Below are 8,756 nucleotides of genomic sequence, written 5' to 3'. Positions count from 1 at the left end.
CTTCTGAAGATGACAGGACTCTGTGCAGTAGTTGAAGTCCAAGGTGTAAATGGTGAAGAGAAAGGGAGACGACAGTGTTTATTAGAGAAAAATCTTTGTTTCAATAAAGAATTTAACTTAACTGAATGGGTCAATTATATTTTATCCCGGGATCATATCTGTAGCAAAACATACAGACATTTAGACAAACACCATTAGTCTATTTTTGAATGTGAAGTTAAACCTGCATCCACCCAGTCTGCAAAAACCTTTAGAAGGAAAAGATGTTCCTGTTTAGAAATAGGGAGGAAAAGCTTATATTCCACTTGAAATTCCAGTAATTATTATCCATAGAAGTAAACATATTTGCCGAGAAGTTGGATTATCTAGCATACCCCTATAACACTATATTATCCAATTTCTATGAAAAATGGGGTCTGAACAAGTGACAAATGAATTTCATTATTTTATTCTGTGTTTGACAGTTAACACATCCCAACAACACTTCTAACATTTCAGTTTCCAATGAATGGCCTGTTCAATCCATCGGTCTGAACTGCAAAAACAGCCTTTCTGTGGAATTTAAAGATTTTATATCAACTGTTGTGGGGGAACTGCCAGGTTCTCATGCAAATCCTCCACTCACACCACCATCCACAGTAGTAGCTCTATCCTCTTCTCAAATCTACAAACCCTTTCCTATTCATAATCCTCTTCTCAGTCCAGATTTACTAGCTTTTATATGTGGAGGGTAAAGGCTCACCACATTCACAGTAAGATCACAACAATGTGATTGCTTTGAGACCCTGATGAAATTCTATATCACTGCTTAGGATATACTTTCAAGTTTCCTATTTAAAACTTCACCATCAGTCTTGAGCATTCTAACTTGAGAAACATTTTGATGTGAAATAGTAGGCCTCTAATTAGATGACTCAGATTTGAATGCCAGGTCTCGACTGATTTCTGGATGTTTTCCCAGGATTGGTTTCCAGGCATTGCAGCTGTTTAAGTAAGTTTGTGTATGTAACTGACAAGCTGAAAATGGTGGCAAAATTAGAATCCACTTGGATATCTTAAGGTCAAAATTCCTTTTCAGGAATTAACTAAAGGCAGAACTTGTTAAATAAAGGTCTAATTATATTCAGAGCCGAAAAAGGTGTCCTCATACGTTGGCCAACATTGTTCCCTCAACTAGCACAAACAGCAAAACGAAACAGATTATTGTTTGAGGGATTTGCTTTCTGAAAATGTATTCCCCCATTTGACCTACATAGAAACTAGTTGTATATGAAGGGCAAAATTATTCTAAAAGGAAAATGTGATCTATCAATGCAATTTACTTAAAAATAGAAAATGAAAAACAATAAATAACTAATTGTTTAAAAATAAAGGTTTCATTTATGCAGGGGTAAATTAGAAATACTAATGGAAACAATATGGTTAATTATCTACATTGTGTACATTTACACTTAGTTACCTGGGCATAATTTTCAGTCATTAAATGCTGCATGGTGTAGCAGCTAATAATATACATGGCACAGATTCATTCAGTGTTTGAGACCTTTTTATCCTTGTGGATATTTAGACTCTCTATGGTAACAGCAATTGACTTGGAAATAATTGCTGGAGATCATGGAAATTCTGATTCGTGGTTCTGAAAGCTTGCCATTGACGCACATTCATGATCTGCAGAATGTATCTCCATTACTGCTGTGTCATTTTACAGTTATTTGTTGTAAGAAATTGCAGAAATAACTGCTGGATTCCTATTGCCAGCTTTATTATTTTGGTTGTTTCATATTTTAGGAAATGAATTTCTCTCTTTATGATTTAAATTAACCTTACATTAAAATGATTAATTTCACTATATTCAGACTAAACAAGTGTTGTTTAAAGTAAACCTGCGATAATTTATAGATCTATAAAAGGAGTAGTTTCTTGAAAGTGGTAAAGGGAAGTTGGTCACTGCTGGCCTCAATGAAACTTGCTCAGAAAACTACAGGAATGTGGATTTCCTTTTCCTATCAGAGTGGTGTCAAACATTAGTGATGTCATTGTACTGGCTGAGCAGACAATCAGATTAAATGATTTTGATGGACAATACAATTGAAAGGGGAAAAAATGATATTTTTGTAACCTTTTATGCATGTTCCAGGCCACTAAATACTGATAGATTAAGATAGAACCTCAACTCAAGCACTAAAATAAGAATAAAATTGAATTTTGATTTTAAAAAAACAGTCTGGGCTGATTAGACCATAAAACAGGGGCATAATTAGGCCATTCAACCTATCAAGTTTACTCTGCTATCCATCATATCTGATTTATTTTCCCTCTTAATCACATTCTCCAGTATTCTGTCTGTAATTTTTGATGCCTGTACTAATCAAGAACGTATCAACTTCCACTTCAAATGTACACAATGATTTTTGCCTCCACAGCTGTCTGTGGCAATGAATTCAATAGAATCACCACCCTCTTGCTTAAAAAAAATCCTCCTTACTCGGGGGTAATTAGAATCACCCTCTAATATTAGTTATCAGGTTTTTCAATATTTACCAGGAATTATTACTTAGACAAAATTGAAGTGTACAAGACCATTAATTCTGTTAATTTATTTTGCAAAAATGACAAATATTGTAAAGGAATAGGATGTAACTGGTAACCATATCAAGCCTTCAGAATTTAAATATCCATGAATCAGAGGTTGCTATAATGTTTGCAGTTAATGCTGTAGTATACTTTCCTGAACTTTTCATAATCATCTGACTAGATACGTACTATATCTTCTCAAGTATAAATAAATGTATTTACAATTTACTTTCGAGTAGACTTGAAATTTTAGAAAAGCTTTCAGTAAATATTAAATTCTAATTGATTGCAGCTGTTGGAATATAAACTGCTTATAAACTGGGCAAGCTGAATAAAAAATGTTAGTGAGCCACAATGTTATATCCACCTGATAGAAAGATACATATAAATGTAGATTTTAGGTCCATTTTAAGTTATTAGAAGGAAATTGTTAATCTAATGAATGTTGGTAAATAGTTGAAGCCCCATTGAACATCACCTTTTCATTTATGATTAACACGGTTACATTAATAACTCTGCATACTTTCTGAAGGCATGCAGGATCAAATTCAGCTGATTTGTAGAACCAGCATATGCAGTTACCATGAAGAAATTAGAGATGGACAGACTAAGAAGCATTCTGAATTTATGAAGGAGCATAATTTTAGTTCATGTATATGTGGTGAAAAAAAGTTCTTTAAAATAAATATAATATTGCAAACAAAATGATTGTTTAATCCAGATATAACTATTAAGTAATTCTAATTTGTAATGAAATGAATGTTGATCATTAAAAAGGTATCGGGACTCAAGTCTGAGATAACTAATCTGTGTGGTGTGAACTGCTGGCTTCATTTGCTAACAAGGGAATTGACACGATCTTATTGAAAAACAGAGGATCAGGTTGCAATACAAAATGTTTTTATTTATTTAGGGACACAGCGCGGGACAGGCCCTTCGAGCCGTGCTGCCCCGCAATCCCCGATTTAACCTTGACCTAATCACGGGACAATTTATAATAACCTATTAACCTACTAACATTTACGTCTTTGGACTGTGGGAGGAAATCGGAGCACCTAGAGGAAAGTCCCATGTATTTCCTGGGAATGACGTTCAGATTCCTCACTGAAGACGCTGGAAAAGTTAACTCCGAATTCCGACGCCCCGAACTGTAATAAGAGTCGTGCTAATCGCTACGCTCATGAAGTTTCCAAGAATCTTTTTCAATTAATGGTGAATCTGTGTGAACTGATGGTCACTGTGCTGACTTGAAAATCACTAATGGAAAAAATAAATATCAGAGGGTGAGAGCATTTTCCATCGAACTCCACATTAAACCTATCATTGGAAACATAATTTAAAAATAGCAACGTGGAGTCACTGAGTTGAAATGTTTTGTTTATTTTAAATAAGCATATGCAAATTAATCAACCAGCAGTAGAGACGATTCTAATCCTCATCTGGTTCAAACTAGTTGGGTGTACAGTTTTAGGACATGCTATTTTCCCTTAGTTTCTAATTCTAATGTATCCTCTGTATTGTGAAGGACATTTGCAACGCATGCACATTGGACTTACGTGCATGATTATGATGCAAGTGATAATTAGACTAAAGAGCTTTTCTCTAGACTAATAAAACCATCCCGCTGACTTGCCTTTATGTTGTAGACGATTCGTTGGAAGCCCCCTGCTGATGTACATTTATTTCTTTTGTTCTCTAGCAATATAATTTTATCAGTTGATGAAAAATCTCATTAAGAAATGTGAATCTTTCCTTTGTATAGTATTTGAGGTGTAAGGTGACCTCTACCGGATTTTTACGGCAAGGTCCGATGCTAGCAACGTAATTTTTGTAAAATCAACAGCAACGTTTTTCAGTGACCAGCAGTTATCATGGATAATTTCCTGCCCAATGTAGTAACTCCTATGTTGAAAATCTGTGTTTTTATCATGCCTGTGACTGCTTACAATGATTTTCCCTCATTCAATAATGTTTTAAGTGCATTGTCATCTGCAAGCATATCTGGTGTTCAGTTTTATTTCCAACATTTTGGATAATGGACAACATGTGAATCAGAGGGTGGTGACATGTAACATTGATGTGACCATGTCTGATTAAACAGAATACAACTACCTCCACTTGATGTTCAAGTTTGTTGCCATCATTGTATTCTCAACTATCCACATTTGCTAGAAATGCAGGTAACCCACCTGACCTTCAAAAACATTTTCATCATCTATTAGGTAATTTAGGAGTGTAATGGAAAACTCATAGTAGTGTATTTATTATTTAAGTAATATTGTAAATATATTGTTTAAACAAATTCTTTGTTTACACAATTCATTATGGGTTACATGTAAGAAGTACATGCACATGTGAGTGCCTCAGTAAAACAAAAAAGGGGGAAAATACTAAGTAGGTAAGTATCCCGGCTCTCGTGTTTTTCTTTCAATTAAGGTCTGGAGTTACAAAACATAACAGTGGTGATGAAGTTTTAAAACAAACCTGAGACGACTACTTACCTGTTGAAGTACAGCAGGTTTTTCTTCAAAGGAGAGGGAAAAGCATTCAGATTTTTTTAAAGCAGAATATGGGCAAAATTAACAAGCCATGGTACAGCCAAGGGTTCATAAACAGTGAGTAGCAGGTGATGATAATAAGTAAATAAAAAGCAAAAATTGCTGACTGTGTCAGAGAGACAGACACATTTGACTGCACAACAGATAACTGGACATTGAATTCTCAACAAATTAAGCAATATTTTGAAGCAAATGAAATAGCCAATGAAAAATGAGCATCAGTGTTGCTGAGTGCAATGGGTGGAGGGTGGGGGGAGCATGCAGTTTGCTTAGAAGTTTAACTGTTCTAGCCAAACCAACCAAAATGAGCTTTATTGATACTGTGAACGTAATGCAGGAACATTTAGAACTGAAACCATTGTTGATTGCAGGATGCTTTAGGTTTCATTAGCGGAATTAAAAGGAAAGGGAGTCCATTTCACTTTATGTGGCTGAATAGGAGAAATTGAGCATTGGCCGATCAGTGATGGGCTTAATGATGTACTGAGAGATCATTTAGTTTGTAGAATCTTACAAGAAAACATTCAAAACGGCTCCTAATCAAAAGTACAACTCACATTTAAAAGAGCAGTTGAAATCACTGTATCAATGGAAACAGCAGATAGAATCACAATTGAATTGCTGTCAGAAATGAAAGTGAGCATGAACAAAATTGAAACATCTAAGCTGATAACTGCCTGGCTGGACAAATTGTGTTGCTGCTGCAGCCAGGGTGCAGAAACACCAGACCAATTCAGGTTTAAGGGCGGAACTTGCAGAAAATGAAACAAAGAGGACACATACAAAGAGCATGTTGGGAAGCCAAAAATAAATGGACAGCACAGGGAAGAGAAAAAGCTAAAACAAAAAGCCAAGTTGCAGATTCAAAAAGATTACTAACTTGCATGCAGTTGATGAAAGTGACACAGAAGTGGGTAGCCTTGAGATTTGCATGCTACATCCCCTGCAAATAGAGTCAACTGAAAGCAAATTAAAACGATACTGGATAATGCCATAGCAGTGTTCAAGGATGGAGCTGGAAAACTCAAACATATGAATGGTAAAATAGTGCCAAATTTAAATACCACACCCAAGTTTTACAGAGCCTGTCTGGTTCCTTATACCATCCAGTGAACTAGATCGCATGGAGGCTGAAGGAATTCTTTCCAAGGTTGAGTGGAGCCCATGGGAAATGCCAGTGGTCCCAGTAACCAAGAAGGATGGATCTGCCATAATCTGTGGTAATTTTAAGGTCACAATCAACCTAGTACTAAAGGTAGATCAATATCCACTACCCAGGATATCTTTGTAAACCTCTCTGGAGTGTAACACTTCACAAAGTGGACTTAGCTGAGGCCAGATGGAGATGAAGAAGACTCCAAAGTGTTTCTCACCATGAACACTTACAAAAGACTTTGTTGCTACAATAAGCTTATCTTTGGAGTAGCATCTACACCTGCACTCTGGAAGGAAACCGTGGACAAAATACTGCAAGACCGCCTAGGCACTCAGTGTTACTTATGCTGGGATGAACTTGCCTTTGACGAGGGCTGCCTAATGTGGGGATTGAGAGTTGTTGTACTGAGAGCTAAAATGTTGGAGGAGCTACTTGCTAGTCATTCAGGCACGGTCAAAATAATAATGTTGGCTCAAAACTTTGTCTGTTCGCCTGCAATAGGTCAAACAGCTTGCCATGCACTGTTAGGGGTGTGAACATGTCCAGAAGGTGCCAAAAGCAGTGCCTGTTCATCACTGGGAACAGCCTGCATTGCACTGCACTGGAATCCATATGGATTTTCCTGGCAATCTATGACACAAATTCCTTGGTTGCAGTGTATGCGGCTACAAAGTGGCCAGAAGTGTTCTCAATAGCCTCACATGCTATTGATGTGTTGAGAAGCCTCTTCTCAAGGACTGGTGTTCCAGAACACTTAGTCAATGACCATGGACTACTGGTTTGGTGTGGAAGAGTTTCAGTCAGTCCTGAACATGAATGGCATATATATTGCATATTTGAGTTGAGATGCATTCTATATTGAGTTGGAGTTTATAGCTAAGCAGGGAGAAGTGTATATTTCAATAATTGAGTAATATTGTAAATGGTGCCTGCGTACAATGTTCCCTCAGTCAATAGCATCTGGATAGATTATGAAATCATGTATTTCACTTCTTTTATATCCTTTATGTTTGTTTTTTTTTGTCTTGAATGTGATTCTGGAACTGTTGGAGCCTGTGATTTGCAATTTGGAGATTGTTTGGGTGTTTCAGCGCTCTGCAGTCTCTGAGAGGATTCCAGGAGGCAGAGGCAGCGTGCATGAACTTTGTGGCATGAAGACTGCGGGGCATGAGCCGATGTTCAACTCCATTTCACCGAGTTTCCATTGTTCGCCAATTAAAGCATCCGGGAAGATTGAAACATCAAGGTGAATGCGGAAGCTGAGTGGCAGCTGCCTGCCTTTTGATCGCTGGTGGGATCAATCTGCTACAGAGAGGGGAGACTGCCTATTGATCACTGGTGAGATCACTCTGCTACAGAAAGGGAAAGGAGAAGATTACCCAGGTTTACTGTGTTCTGGATATGAACTTGGACTATAGACTTTTTTCAGTCTTACAGTTTTTTACATTCTGTAATCTTCACCCGATCTTTCTTGTTTTTTATGTGTGGTGGGAGGGGGATTTTGAGGTTGATGTGCCTGTTCCATTTTTGTTCATTTTTATGCAGGGAGGAAGAAGTTGGGGGTTGTTGATCATGCTGCTTTTCTTTTCTTTTCCTTCTTGGTTTCATGGCTATCTGGAGAAGAAAAATTTCAGAGTTCTATACTTTGATAATAAAGGGAACATTTGAAACTATTAAATTTACTGTTTGATTAAGTATTCTTTGTTTACATAATTCATTATGGGTTATATGTAAGAAGTATGTGAATGGCATACGTCATTGTGTCATATGTGAGTGCCTCACTAAAATAAAGGGGGAAAAAAACTAAGTAGGTAAGTATCCCAGCTACTTTTTTTCTTTCAATTAGTTTCTGGAGTTACAAAACATAACATTCTCTGCTTCCTTGGATGAATGCAACTTTATTAATGCTCAAAAAGCTCAACACCACCCAGGAATTAGTAAGCTAAACAGCTATCCTCTCCACCACTGATCCACCTACAAACTGCACTACGACAACCATATGACCTGGGTGAATGAGCATTCGAACAACAATACCTATAATTTCTGCACTCACCCTGAATTGTAAAAAAATTGCTGTTACTGGTTGTAAATACTGAATCTTGCTTCCTGCCAGACCTGTAGGAATACTTTCATCACATTGCCTACAGCAGTTCAAGAAGTTGGACCACTGTTGTATTGTCCAAGATTGTAAATATGGTCTTTCCAATGATGAATATTTAGTAACAAAATCCCTTGTAGCCTTAATCAGGAAACTTAATATTTTGAAAAGGATCACAAAACAGGTAAAGCAGAATACTACATCTCCTAATATAACATTTGAGAAAACTTTATTTGAGGCAGTAATCGAAAGCTTCAAACTGAGCTGCTGCCATAACCTGGACATTTCTGGAACACATATTACAGTGTTCTGCTTCTGGAAATCTCTAACTGGGAATATCCCATAACATATCAATTATGGTTTATTATTC

The sequence above is a fragment of the Mobula hypostoma genome, chromosome 14 (assembly GCF_963921235.1).
Source record: "Mobula hypostoma chromosome 14, sMobHyp1.1, whole genome shotgun sequence".
NCBI classification, from domain to species: domain Eukaryota; kingdom Metazoa; phylum Chordata; class Chondrichthyes; order Myliobatiformes; family Myliobatidae; genus Mobula; species Mobula hypostoma.
This window is presented reverse-complemented; position numbering follows the sequence as displayed.